Source organism: Phyllobates terribilis, unplaced genomic scaffold (genome assembly GCF_046119375.1).
Source record: "Phyllobates terribilis strain yellow unplaced genomic scaffold, ASM4611937v1 Scaffold_1__5_contigs__length_1240528914, whole genome shotgun sequence".
Taxonomy (NCBI): Eukaryota; Metazoa; Chordata; class Amphibia; order Anura; family Dendrobatidae; genus Phyllobates; species Phyllobates terribilis.
This window is the reverse complement of record NW_027362761.1, coordinates 486,200,891-486,214,742: the sequence shown is the minus strand read 5'-3', so window position 1 is coordinate 486,214,742 and position 13,852 is coordinate 486,200,891.

Below are 13,852 nucleotides of genomic sequence, written 5' to 3'. Positions count from 1 at the left end.
CTGCTCCTGAGAGCATACAGAATAATCTACACCCTGTCCTAGGAGCTTACACTCTAATATACAATATACAGGCTGCTCCTGAGAGCATACAGAATAATCTACACCCTGTCCTAGGAGTTTACACTCTAATATACATTATACAGGCTGCTCCTGAGAGCATACAGAATAATGTACACCCTGTCCTAGGAGCTTACAATCTAATATACATTATACAGGCTGCTCCTGAGAGCATACAGAATAATTTACACACTGTCCTAGGAGCTTACACTCTAATATACAATATACAGGCTGCTCCTGAGGGCATACAGAATAATCTACACCCTGTTTTAGGAGCTTACACTCTAATATACAATATACAGACTGCTCCTGAGAGCATACAGAATAATCTACACCCTGTCCTAGGAGCTTACACTCTAATATACAATATACAGGCTGCTCCTGAGAGCATACAGAATAATGTACACACTGTCCTAGGAGCTTATACTCTAATATACAATATACAGGCTGCTCCTGAGGGCATACAGAATAATCTACACCCTGTCCTAGGAGCTTGCACTCTAATGTACAATATACAGGCTGTTCCTGAAGGCACACAGAATAATGTACACCCTGTCCTAGGAGCTTACAATCTAATATACATTATACAGGATGCTCCTGAGAGGATACAGAATAATGTACACCCTGTCCTAGGAGCTTACAATCTAATATACAATATACAGGCTGCTCCTGAGAGCATACAGAATAATCTATGCCCTGTCCTAGGATCTTGCACTCTAATATACAATATACAGGCTGCTCCTGAGGGCATACAGAATAATCTACACCCTGTCCTAGGAGCTTGCACTCTAATGTACAATATACAGGCTGTTCCTGAAGGCACACAGAATAATGTACACCCTGTCCTAGGAGCTTACAATCTAATATACATTATACAGGATGCTCCTGAGAGGATACAGAATAATGTACACCCTGTCCTAGGAGCTTACAATCTAATATACAATATACAGGCTGCTCCTGAGAGCATACAGAATAATTTACACACTCTCCTAGGGGCTTACACTCTAATATACAATATACAGGCTGCTCCTGAGGTCATACAGAATAATCTACACCCTATTTTAGGAGCTTACACTCTAATATACAATATAGAGACTGCTCCTGAGAGCATACAGAATAATCTACACCCTGTCCTAGGAGCTTACACTCTAATATACAATATACAGGCTGCTCCTGAGAGCATACAGAATAATCTACACCCTGTCCTAGGAGCTTACACTCTAATATACAATATACAGGCTGCTCCTGAGGGCATACAGAATAATCTACACCCTGTCCTAGGAGCTTACACTCTAATATACAATATACAGGCTGCTCCTGAGAGCATACAGAATAATGTTCACCCTGTCCTAGGAGTTTACAATCAAATATACAATATACAGGCTGCTCCTGAGGGCATACAGAATAATGCACACCCTGTTCTAGGAGCTTACACTCTAATATACAACATACAGACTGCTCCTGAGAGCATACAGAATAATGTAAACCCTGTCCTAGGAGCTTACACTCTAATATACAATATACAGGCTGCTCATGAGAGCATTCAGAATAATATACACCCTGTCCTAGGAAGTTACACTCTAATAAACAATATACAGGCTGCTCCTGAGAGCATACAGAATAATCTACACCCTGTCCTAGGAGCTTGCACTCTAATATACAATATACAGGCTGCTCCTGAGGGCATACAGAATAATCTACACCCTGACCTAAGAGCTTACACTCTAATATACAATATACAGGCTGCTCCTGAGGGCATACAGAATAATCTACACCCTGACCTAGGAGCTTACACTCTAATATACAATATACAGGCTGCTCCTGAAGGCATGCAGAAGAATCTACACTCTGTCCTAGGAGCTTACACTCTAATATACAATATAAAGGCTGCTCCTGAGAGCATACAGAATAATCTACACCCTGTCCTAGGAGCTTACACTCTAATATACAATATACAGGCTGCTCCTCAGAGCATACAGAATATCGTACACCCTGTCCTAGGAGCTTACAATCTAATATACAGTATACATGCTGCTCCTGAGGGCATACAAAATAATGTACACCCTGTTCTAGGAGCTTACAATCTAATATACAATATACAGGCTGCTCCTGAGAGCATATAGTATAATCTACACCCTGTCCTAGGAGCTTACACTATAATATACAATATACAGGCTGCTCCTGAGAACATACAGAATAATCTACACCCTGTCCTAGGAGCTTACAATCTAATATACAATTTACAGGCTGCTCCTGAGAGCATGCAGAATAATCTACACCCTGTCCTAGGAGATTACACTCTAATATACAATATACAGGCTGCTCCTGAGAGCATACAGAATAATCTACACCCTGTCCTAGGAGCTTACACTCTAATATACAATATACAGGCTGCTCCTCGGAGCATACAGAATATCCTACACCCTGTCCTAGGAGTTTACAATCTAATATACAATATACAGGCTGCTCCTGAGGGCATACAGAATAATCTACACCCTGTCCTAGGAGCTTACACTCTAATATACAATATACAGACTGCTCCTGAGAGCATACAGAATAATCTACACACTGTCCTAGGAGCTTACAATCTAATATACAATATACAGGCTGCTCCTGAGAGCATACAGAATAATGTACACCCTGTCCTAGGAGCTTACAATCTAATATACAATATATAGGCTGCTCCTGAGAGCATACAGAATAATCTACACCCTATTTTAGGAGCTTACACTCTAATATACAATATAGAGACTGCTCCTGAGAGCATACAGAATAATCTACACCCTGTCCTAGGAGCTTACACTCTAATATACAATATACAGGCTGCTCCTGAGAGCATACAGAATAATCTACACCCTGTCCTAGGAGCTTACACTCTAATATACAATATACAGGCTGCTCCTGATGGCATACAGAATAATCTACACCCTGTCCTAGGAGCTTACACTCTAATATACAATATACAGGCTGCTCCTGAGAGCATACAGAATAATGTTCACCCTGTCCTAGGAGTTTACAATCAAATATACAATATACAGGCTGCTCCTGAGGGCATACAGAATAATGCACACCCTGTTCTAGGAGCTTACACTCTAATATACAACATACAGACTGCTCCTGAGAGCATACAGAATAATGTAAACCCTGTCCTAGGAGCTTACACTCTAATATACAATATACAGGCTGCTCATGAGAGCATTCAGAATAATATACACCCTGTCCTAGGAACTTACACTCTAATAAACAATATACAGGCTGTTCCTGAGAGCATACAGAATAATCTACACCCTGTCCTAGGAGCTTGCACTCTAATATACAATATACAGGCTGCTCCTGAGGGCATACAGAATAATCTACACCCTGACCTAAGAGCTTACACTCTAATATACAATATACAGGCTGCTCCTGAGGGCATACAGAATAATCTACACCCTGACCTAGGAGCTTACACTCTAATATACAATATACAGGCTGCTCCTGAAGGCATGCAGAAGAATCTACACCCTGTCCTAGGAGCTTACACTCTAATATACAATATAAAGGCTGCTCCTGAGAGCATACAGAATAATCTACACCCTGTCCTAGGAGATTACACTCTAATATACAATATACAGGCTGCTCCTGAGAGCATACAGAATAATCTACACCCTGTCCTAGGAGCTTACACTCTAATATACAATATATAGGCTGCTCCTCAGAGCATACAGAATATCGTACACCCTGTCCTAGGAGCTTACAATCTAATATACAGTATACATGCTGCTCCTGAGGGCATACAAAATAATGTACACCCTGTTCTAGGAGCTTACAATCTAATATACAATATACAGGCTGCTCCTGAGAGCATATAGTATAATCTACACCCTGTCCTAGGAGCTTACACTATAATATACAATATACAGGCTGCTCCTGAGAACATACAGAATAATGAACACCCTGTCCTAGGAGCTTACAATCTAATATACAATTTACAGGCTGCTCCTGAGAGCATACAGAATAATCTACACCCTGTCCTAGGAGATTACACTCTAATATGCAATACACAGGCTGCTCCTGAGAGCATACAGAATAATCTACACCCTGTCCTAGGAGATTACACTCTAATATACAATATACAGGCTGCTCCTGAGAGCATACAGAATAATCTACACCCTGTCCTAGGAGCTTACACTCTAATATACAATATACAGGCTGCTCCTCGGAGCATACAGAATATCCTACACCCTGTCCTAGGAGTTTACAATCTAATATACAATATACAGGCTGCTCCTGAGGGCATACAGAATAATCTACACCCTGTCCTAGGAGCTTACACTCTAATATACAATATACAGACTGCTCCTGAGAGCATACAGAATAATCTACACACTGTCCTAGGAGCTTACAATCTAATATACAATATACAGGCTGCTCCTGAGAGCATACAGAATAATGTACACCCTGTCCTAGGAGCTTACAATCTAATATACAATATATAGGCTGCTCCTGAGAGCATACAGAATAATGTACACCCTGTCCTAGGAGCTTACAATCTAATATACAATATATAGGCTGCTACTGAGAGCATACACAATAATGTACACCCTGTCCTAGGAGTTTACAATCTAATATACAATATACAGGCTGCTCCTGAGAGCATACAGAATAATGTACACTCTGTCCTAGGAGCTTATACTCTAATATACAATATACAGGCTGCTCCTGAGGGCATACAGAATAATGTACACCCTGTCCTAGGAGCTTACACTCTAATATACAATATACAGGCTGCTCCTGAGGGCATACAGAATTATCTACACCCTGTCCTAGGAGCTTACACTCTAATATACAATATACAGGCTGCTCCTGAGAGCATACAGAATAATGTACACCCTGTCCTAGGAGCTTACACTCTAATATACAATATACAGGCTGCTCCTGAGGGCATACAGAATTATCTACACCCTGTCCTAGGAGCTTACACTCTAATATACAATATACAGGCTGCTCCTGAGAGCATACAGAATAATCTACACCCTGTCCTAGGAGATTACAATCTAATATACAATATACAGGCTGCTCCTGAGGGCATACAGAATAATGTACACCCTGTTCTAGGAGCTTACACTCTAATATACAATATACAGGCTGCTCCTGAGAGCATACAGAATAATGTACTCCCTGTCCTAGGAACTTACACCCTAATATACAATATATAGGCTGCTCCTGAGAGCATACAGAATAATGTACACCCTGTCCTATGAGCTTACACTCTAATATACAATATACAGGCTGCTTCTGAGAGCATACCGAATAATCTACACCCTGTCCTAGCAGCTTACAATCTAATATACAATATACAGCCTGCTTCTGAGAGCATACAGAATAATGTACACCCTGTCCTAGGAGTTTACAATCTAATATACAATATACATGCTGCTCATGAGGGCATACAGAATAATCTACACCCTGTCCTAGGAGCTTACACTCTAATATACAATATACAGGCTGCTCCTGAGAGCATACAGAATAATGTACACTCTGTCCTAGGAGCTTACACTCTAATATACAATATACAGGCCGCTCCTGAGAGCATACAGAATAATTTACACCCTGTCCTAGGAGTTTACAATCTAATATACAATATACAGGCCGCTCCTGAGACCATACAGTATAATGTACACTCTGTCCTAGGAGCTTACACTCTAATATACAATATACAGGCTGCTCATGAGAGCATACAGAATAATGTACACCCTGCCCTAGGAGCTTACACTCTAATATACAATATACAGGCTGCTCCTGACGGCATACAGAATAATGTACACCCTGTCCTAGGAGCTTACACTCTAATATACAATATACGGGCTGCTCCTGAGAGCATACAGAATAATGTACACCCTGTCTTAGGAGTTTACAATCTAATATACAATATACAGGCTGCTCTTGAGAGCATACAGAATAATCTACACCCTGTCCTATTAACTTACACTCTAATATACAATATACAGGCTGCTCCTGAGAGCATACAGAATAATCTACACCCTGTCCTAGGAGCTTACACTCTAATATACAATATACAGGCTGCTCCTGAGAGCATACAGAATAATCTACACCCTGTCCTAGGAGTTTCCACTATAATATACAATATACAGGCTGCTCCTGAGAGCATACAGAATAATGTACACCCTGTCCTAGGAGCTTACAATCTAATATATAATATACAGGCTGCTCCAGAGAGCATACAGAATAATGTACACTCTGTCCTAGGAGCTTATACACTAATATACAATATACAGACTGCTCCTGAGGGCATACAGAATAATCTACACCCTGTCCTAGGTACTTATACTCTAATATACAATATACAGGCTGCTCCTGAGAGCATACAGAATAATTTACACCCTGTCCTAGGAGTTTACCATCTAATATACAATATACAGGCTGCTCCTGAGAGCATACAGAATAATGTACACTCTGTTCTAGGAGCTTACACTCTAATATACAATATACAGGCTGCTCCTGAGAGCATACAGAATAATCTACACCCTGCCCTAGGAGCTTACACTCTAATATACAATATAAAGGCCGCTACTGACGGTATACAGAATAATGTACACCCTGTCCTAGGAGCTTACACTCTAATATACAATATACAGGCTGCTCCTGAGGGCACACAGAATAATCTACACCCTTTCCTAGGAGCTTACACTCTAATATACAATATACAGGCTGCTCCTGAGAGCATACAGAATAATGTACACCCTGTCCTAGGAGCTTACAATCTAATATACAATATACAGGCTGCTCCTGAGGGTATACAGAATAATCTACACCCTGTCCTATTAGCTTACACTCTAATATACAATATACAGGCTGCTCCTGAGAGCATATAGAATAATCTACACCCTGTCCTAGGAGCTTACAATCTAATATACAATATACAGGCTGCTCCAGAGAGCATACAGAATAATCTACACCCTGTAATAGGAGTTTACAATCTAATGTACAGTCTGCTCCTGAGAGCATACAGAATGATGTACACTCTGTCCTAGGAGCTTATACTCTAAGATACAATATACAGGTTGCTCCTGAGAGCATACAGAATAATCTACACCCTGTCCTAGGAGCTTATACTCTAATATACAATATACAGGCTGCTCCTGAGAAGATACAGAATAATCTACACCCTGTCCTAGGAGCTTACAATCTAATATACAATATACAGGCTGCACCAGAGAGCATACAGAATTATCTACACCCTGTAATAGGAGTTTACAATCTAATATGCAATATACAGTCTGCTCCTGAGAGCATGCAGAATAATGTACACTCAGTCCTAGTAGCTTATACTCTAATATACAATATACAGACTGCTCCTGAGGGCATGCAGAATAATCTACACCCTGTCCTAGGAGCTTATACTCTAATATACAATATACAGGCTGCTCCTGAGAGCATACAGAATAATGTACACTCTGTCCTAGGAGCTTATACTCTAATATACAATATACAGGTTGCTCCTGAGAGGATACACAATAATCTACACCCTGTCCTAGGAGTTTACACTCTAATATACATTATACAGGCTGCTCCTGAGAGCATACAGAATAATCTACACCCTGTCCTAGGAGTTTACACTCTAATATACATTATACAGGCTGCTCCTGAGAGCATGCAGAATAATGTACACCCTGTCCTAGGAGCATACAATCTAATATACAATATACAGGCTGCTCCTGAGAGCATAAAGAATAATTTACACACTGTCCTAGGAGCTTACACTCTAATATACAATAAACAGGCTGCTCCTGAGGGCATACAGAATAATCTACACCCTGTTTTAGGAGCTTACAATCTAATATACAATATACAGACTTCTCCTGAGAGCATACAGAATAATTTACACACTGTCCTAGGAGCTTACACTCTAATACACAATTCACAGACTGCTCCTGAGAGCATGCAGAATAATGTACACCCTGTCCTAGAAGCTTACACACTAATATACAATATACAGGCTGCTCCTGAGAGCATACAGAATAATCTACACCCTGTCCTAGCAGCTTACACCCTAATATACAATATACAGGCTGCTCCTGAGAGCATACAGAATAATGTACACTCTGTCCTAGGAGCTTACACTCTAATATACAATATACAGGCAGCTCCTGAGAGCATACAGAATAATCTACACCCTGTCCTAGGAGTTTACAATCTAATATACAATATACATGCTTCTCATGAGGGCATACAGAATAATATACACCCTGTCCTAGGAGCTTACACTCTGATATACAATATACAGGCTGCTCCTGAGAGCATACAGAATAATGTACACCCTGTCATAGGAGCTTACACTCTAATATACAATATACTGGCCGCTCCTGAGAACATACAGAATAATTTACACCCTGTCCTAGGAGTTTACAATCTAATATACAATATACAGGCTGCTCCTGAGAGCATACAGAATAATGTACACTCTGTTCTAGGAGCTTACACTCTAATATACAATATACAGGCTGCTCCTGAGAGCATACAGAATAATGTACACCCTGCCCTAGGAGCTTACACTCTAATATACAATATAAAGGCCGCTACTGACGGTATACAGAATAATGTACACCCTGTCCTAGGAGCTTACACTCTAATATACAATATACAGGCTGCTCCTGAGGGCACACAGAATAATCTACACCCTTTCCTAGGAGCTTACACTCTAATATACAATATACAGGCTGCTCCTGAGAGCATACAGAATAATGTACACCCTGTCCTAGGAGTTTACAATCTAATATACAATATACAGGCTGCTCCTGAGAGCATAAAGAATAATCTACACCCTGTCCTAGGACCTTACAATCTAATATACAATATACAGGCTGCTCCTGAGAGCATACAGAATAATGTACACCCTGTCCTAGGAGTTTACAATCTAATATACAATATACAGGCTGCTCCTGAGGGCATACAGAATAATCTACACCCTGTCCTAGGAACTTACACTCTAATATACAATATACATGCTGCTCCTGAGAGAATACAGAATAATCTACACCCTGTCCTAGGAGCTTACACTCTAATATACAATATACATGCTGCTCCTGAGAGCATACAGAATAATCTACACCCTGTCCTAGGAGTTTACACTATAATATACAATATACAGGCGGCTCCTGAGAGCATACAGAATAATGTACAACCTGTCCTAGTAGCTTACAATCTAATATACAATATACAAGCTGCTCCTGAGAGCATACAGAATAATGTACACTCTGTGTTAGGAGCTTATACACTAATATACAATATACAGGCTGCTCCTGAGAGCATACAGAATAATCTACACCCTGTCCTAGGAGCTTACGCTCTAATGTACATTATACAGGCTGCTCCTGAGAGCATACAGAATAATCTACACCCTGTCCTAGGAGCTTACAATCTAATATACAGTATACATGCTGCTGCTGAGGGCATACAGAATAATCTACACCCTGTCCTAGGAGCTTATACTCTAATATACAATATACAGGCTGCTCCTGAGTGCATATAGAATAATCAACACCCTGTTCTAGGAGCTTACAATCTAATATACAATATACAGGCTGCTCCAGAGAGCATACAGAATAATCTACACCCTGTAATAGGAGTTTACAATCTAATATGCAATAAACAGTCTGCTCCTGAGAGCATACAGAATAATGTATACTCTGTCCTAGGAGCTTATACTCTAATATACAATATACAGGTTGCTCCTGAGAGCATACAGAATAATCTACACCCTGTCCTAGGAGCTTACGCTCTAATGTACATTATACAGGCTGCTCCTGAGAGCATACAGAATAATCTACACCCTGTCCTAGGAGCTTACAATCTAATATACAGTATACATGCTGCTGCTGAGGGCATACAGAATAATCTACACCCTGTCCTAGGAGTTTACACTCTAATATGCATTATACAGGCTGCTCCTGAGAGCATACAGAATAATCTACACCCTGTCCTAGGAGTTTACACTCTAATATACATTATGCAGGCTGCTCCTTAGAGCATGCAGAATAATGTACACCCTGTCCTAGGAGCTTACAATCTAATAAACAATATACAGGCTGCTCCTGCGAGCATACAGAATAATGTACACTCTGTCCTAGGAGATTATACTCTAATATACAATATACAGGCTGCTCCTGAGGGCATACAGAATAATCTACACCCTGTCCTAGGAGCTTATACTCTAATATACAATATACAGGCTGCTCCTGAGAGCATACAGAATAATCTACACCCTGTAATAGGAGTTTACAATCTAATATGCAATATACAGTCTGCTCCTGAGAGCATACAGAATAATGTACACTCTGTTCTAGGACCTTATACTCTAATATACAATATACAGATTGCTCCAGAGAGCATACAGAATAATCTACACCCTGTCCTAGGAGCTTAAACTCTAATATACAATGTACAGGCTGCTCCTGAGAGCATACAGAATAATGTACACCCTATCCTAGGAGCTTACACTCTAATATACAATATACAGGCTGCTCCTGAGGGAATACAGAATAATCTACACCCTGTCCTAGGAGCTTACACTCTAATATACAATATACAGGCTGCTGCTGAGAGCATACAGAATAATGTACACTCTGTCCTAGGAGCTTACACTCTAATATACAATATACTGGCTGCTCCTGAGAGCATACAGAATAATCTACACCCTGTCCTAGGAGATTACACCCTAATATACAATATACAGGCTGCTCCTGAGGGCATATAGAATAATCTACACCCTGTCCTAGGAGCTTACAATGTAATATACAAAACACAGGCTGCTCCTGAGAGCATACAGAATAATGTACACCTTGTCCTAAGAGATTACACCCTAATATACAAAATACAGGCTGCTCCTGAGAGCATACAGAATAACCTACACCCTGTCCTAGGAGCTTACAATCTAATATACAATATACAGGCTGCTCCTGAGAGGATTCAGAATAATGTACACCCTGTCCTAGGAGCTTACAATCTAATATACAGTATACATGCTGCTCCTGAGGGCATACAGAATAATGTACACCCTGTCCTAAGAGCTTACACTCTAATGTACAATATACAGGCTGCTCCTGAGAGCATACAGAATAATGAACACCCGGTCCTAGGAGTTTACAATCTAATATACAATATACAGGCTGCTCCTGAGGGCATACAGAATAATGTACACCCTGTCCTAGGAGCTTACACTCTAATATACAATATACAGGCAGCTCCTGAGAGCACACAGAATAAGGTACACCCTGTCCTAGGAGTTTACAATCTAATAAACAATATACAGGCTGCTCCTGAGAGCATACAGAATAATCTACACCCTGTCCTAGGAGCTTACAATCTAATATACAATATACAGGCTGCTCCTGAGAGCATACAGAATAATGTACACCCTGTCCTAGGAGCTTACACTCTAATATACAATATACAGGTTGCTTCAGAGGGCATACAGAATAATCTTCACCCTGTCCTAGGAGCTTGCACTCTAATATACAATATACAGGCTGCTCCTGAGAGCATACAGAATAATGTACACTCTGTCCTAGGAGCTTACACTCTAATATACAATATACAGGCTGCTACTGAGAGCATTCAGAATAATGTACACCCTGTGCTAGGAGTTTACAATCTAATATACAGAATACATGCTTCTCCTGAGAGCATACAGAATAATGTACACTCTGTCCTAGGAGCTTACACTCTAATATACAATATACAGGCTGCTCCTGAGAGCATACAGAATAATCTACACCCTGTCCTAGGAGATTAGACCCTAATATACAATATACAGGCTGCTCCTGAGGGCATACAAAATAATCTACACCCTATCCTAGGAACTTACAATGTAATAAACAATATACAGGCTGCTCCTGAGAGCATGCAGAATAATGTACACCCTGCCCTAGGAGCTTGCACTCTAATATACAATATACAGATTGCTCCAGAGAGCATACAGAATAATCTACACCCTGTCCTAGGAGCTTACACTCTAATATACAATGTACAGGCTGCTCCTGAGAGCATACAGAATAATCTACACCCTGTCATTGCAGCTTACAATCTAATATACAATATACAGGCTGCTCCTGAGGGCATACAGAATAATGTAAACTCTGTCCTACGAGCTTACACTCTAATATACAATGTACAGGCTGCTCCTGAGAGCATGCAGAATAATCTACACCCTGTCATTGCAGCTTACAATCTAATATATAATATACAGGCTGCTCCTGAGGGCATACAGAATAATGTAAACTCTGTCCTACGAGCTTGCACTCTAATATACAATATACAGATTGCTCCAGAGAGCATACAGAATAATCTACACCCTGTCCTAGGAGCTTACACTCTAATATACAATGTACAGGCTGCTCCTGAGAGCATACAGAATAATGTACACCCTATCCTAGGAGCTTACACTCTAATATACAATATACAGGCTGCTCCTGAGGGAATACAGAATAATCTACACCCTGTCCTAGGAGCTTACACTCTAATATACAATATACAGGCTGCTGCTGAGAGCATACAGAATAATGTACACTCTGTCCTAGGAGCTTACACTCTAATATACAATATACTGGCTGCTCCTGAGAGCATACAGAATAATCTACACCCTGTCCTAGGAGATTACACCCTAATATACAATATACAGGCTGCTCCTGAGGGCATACAAAATAATCTACACCCTGTCCTAGGAGCTTACAATGTAATATACAAAACACAGGCTGCTCCTGAGAGCATACAGAATAATGTACACCTTGTCCTAAGAGATTACACCCTAATATACAAAATACAGGCTGCTCCTGAGAGCATACAGAATAACTTACACCCTGTCCTAGGAGCTTACAATCTAATATACAATATACAGGCTGCTCCTGAGAGGATTCAGAATAATGTACACCCTGTCCTAGGAGCTTACAATCTAATATACAGTATACATGCTGCTCCTGAGGGCATACAGAATAATGTACACCCTGTCCTAAGAGCTTACACTCTAATGTACAATATACAGGCTGTTCCTGAGAGCATACAGAATAATTTACACTCTGTCCTAGTAGCTTACACTCTAATATACAATATACAAGCTGCTCCTGAGAGCATACAGAATAATGCACACCCTGTCCTAGGAGCTTACACTCTAATATACAATATACAGGTTGCTCCAGACAGCATACGGAATAATCTACACCCTGTCCTAGGAGCTTACACTCTAATATACAATATACAGGCTGCTCCTGAGAGCATACAGAATAATCTACACCCTGTCCTAGGAGCTTACAATCTAATATACAATATACAGGCTGCTGCTGAGGGCATACAGAATAATCTACGCCCTGTCCTAGGAGCTTACAATCTAATATACAATATACAGGCTGCTCCTGAGAGCATACCGAATAATCTACAACCTGTCCTAGGAGCTGACACTCTAATATACAATATACAGGCTGCTCCTGAGAGCATTCAAAATAATGTACACCCTGTCCTAGGAGTTTACAATCTAATATACAGAATACATGCTGCTCCTGAGAGCATACAGAATAATGTACACTCTGTCCTAGGAGCTTACACTCTAATATACAATATAAAGGCTGCTCCTGAGAGCATACAGAATAATGTACACCCTGTCCTAGGAGCCTGCAATCTAATATACAATATACAGACTGCTCCTGAGAGCATACAGAATAATCTACACCCTGTCCTAGAAGCTTATACTCTAATATACAATATACAGTCTGCTCCTGAGAGCATACAGAATAATCTACACCCT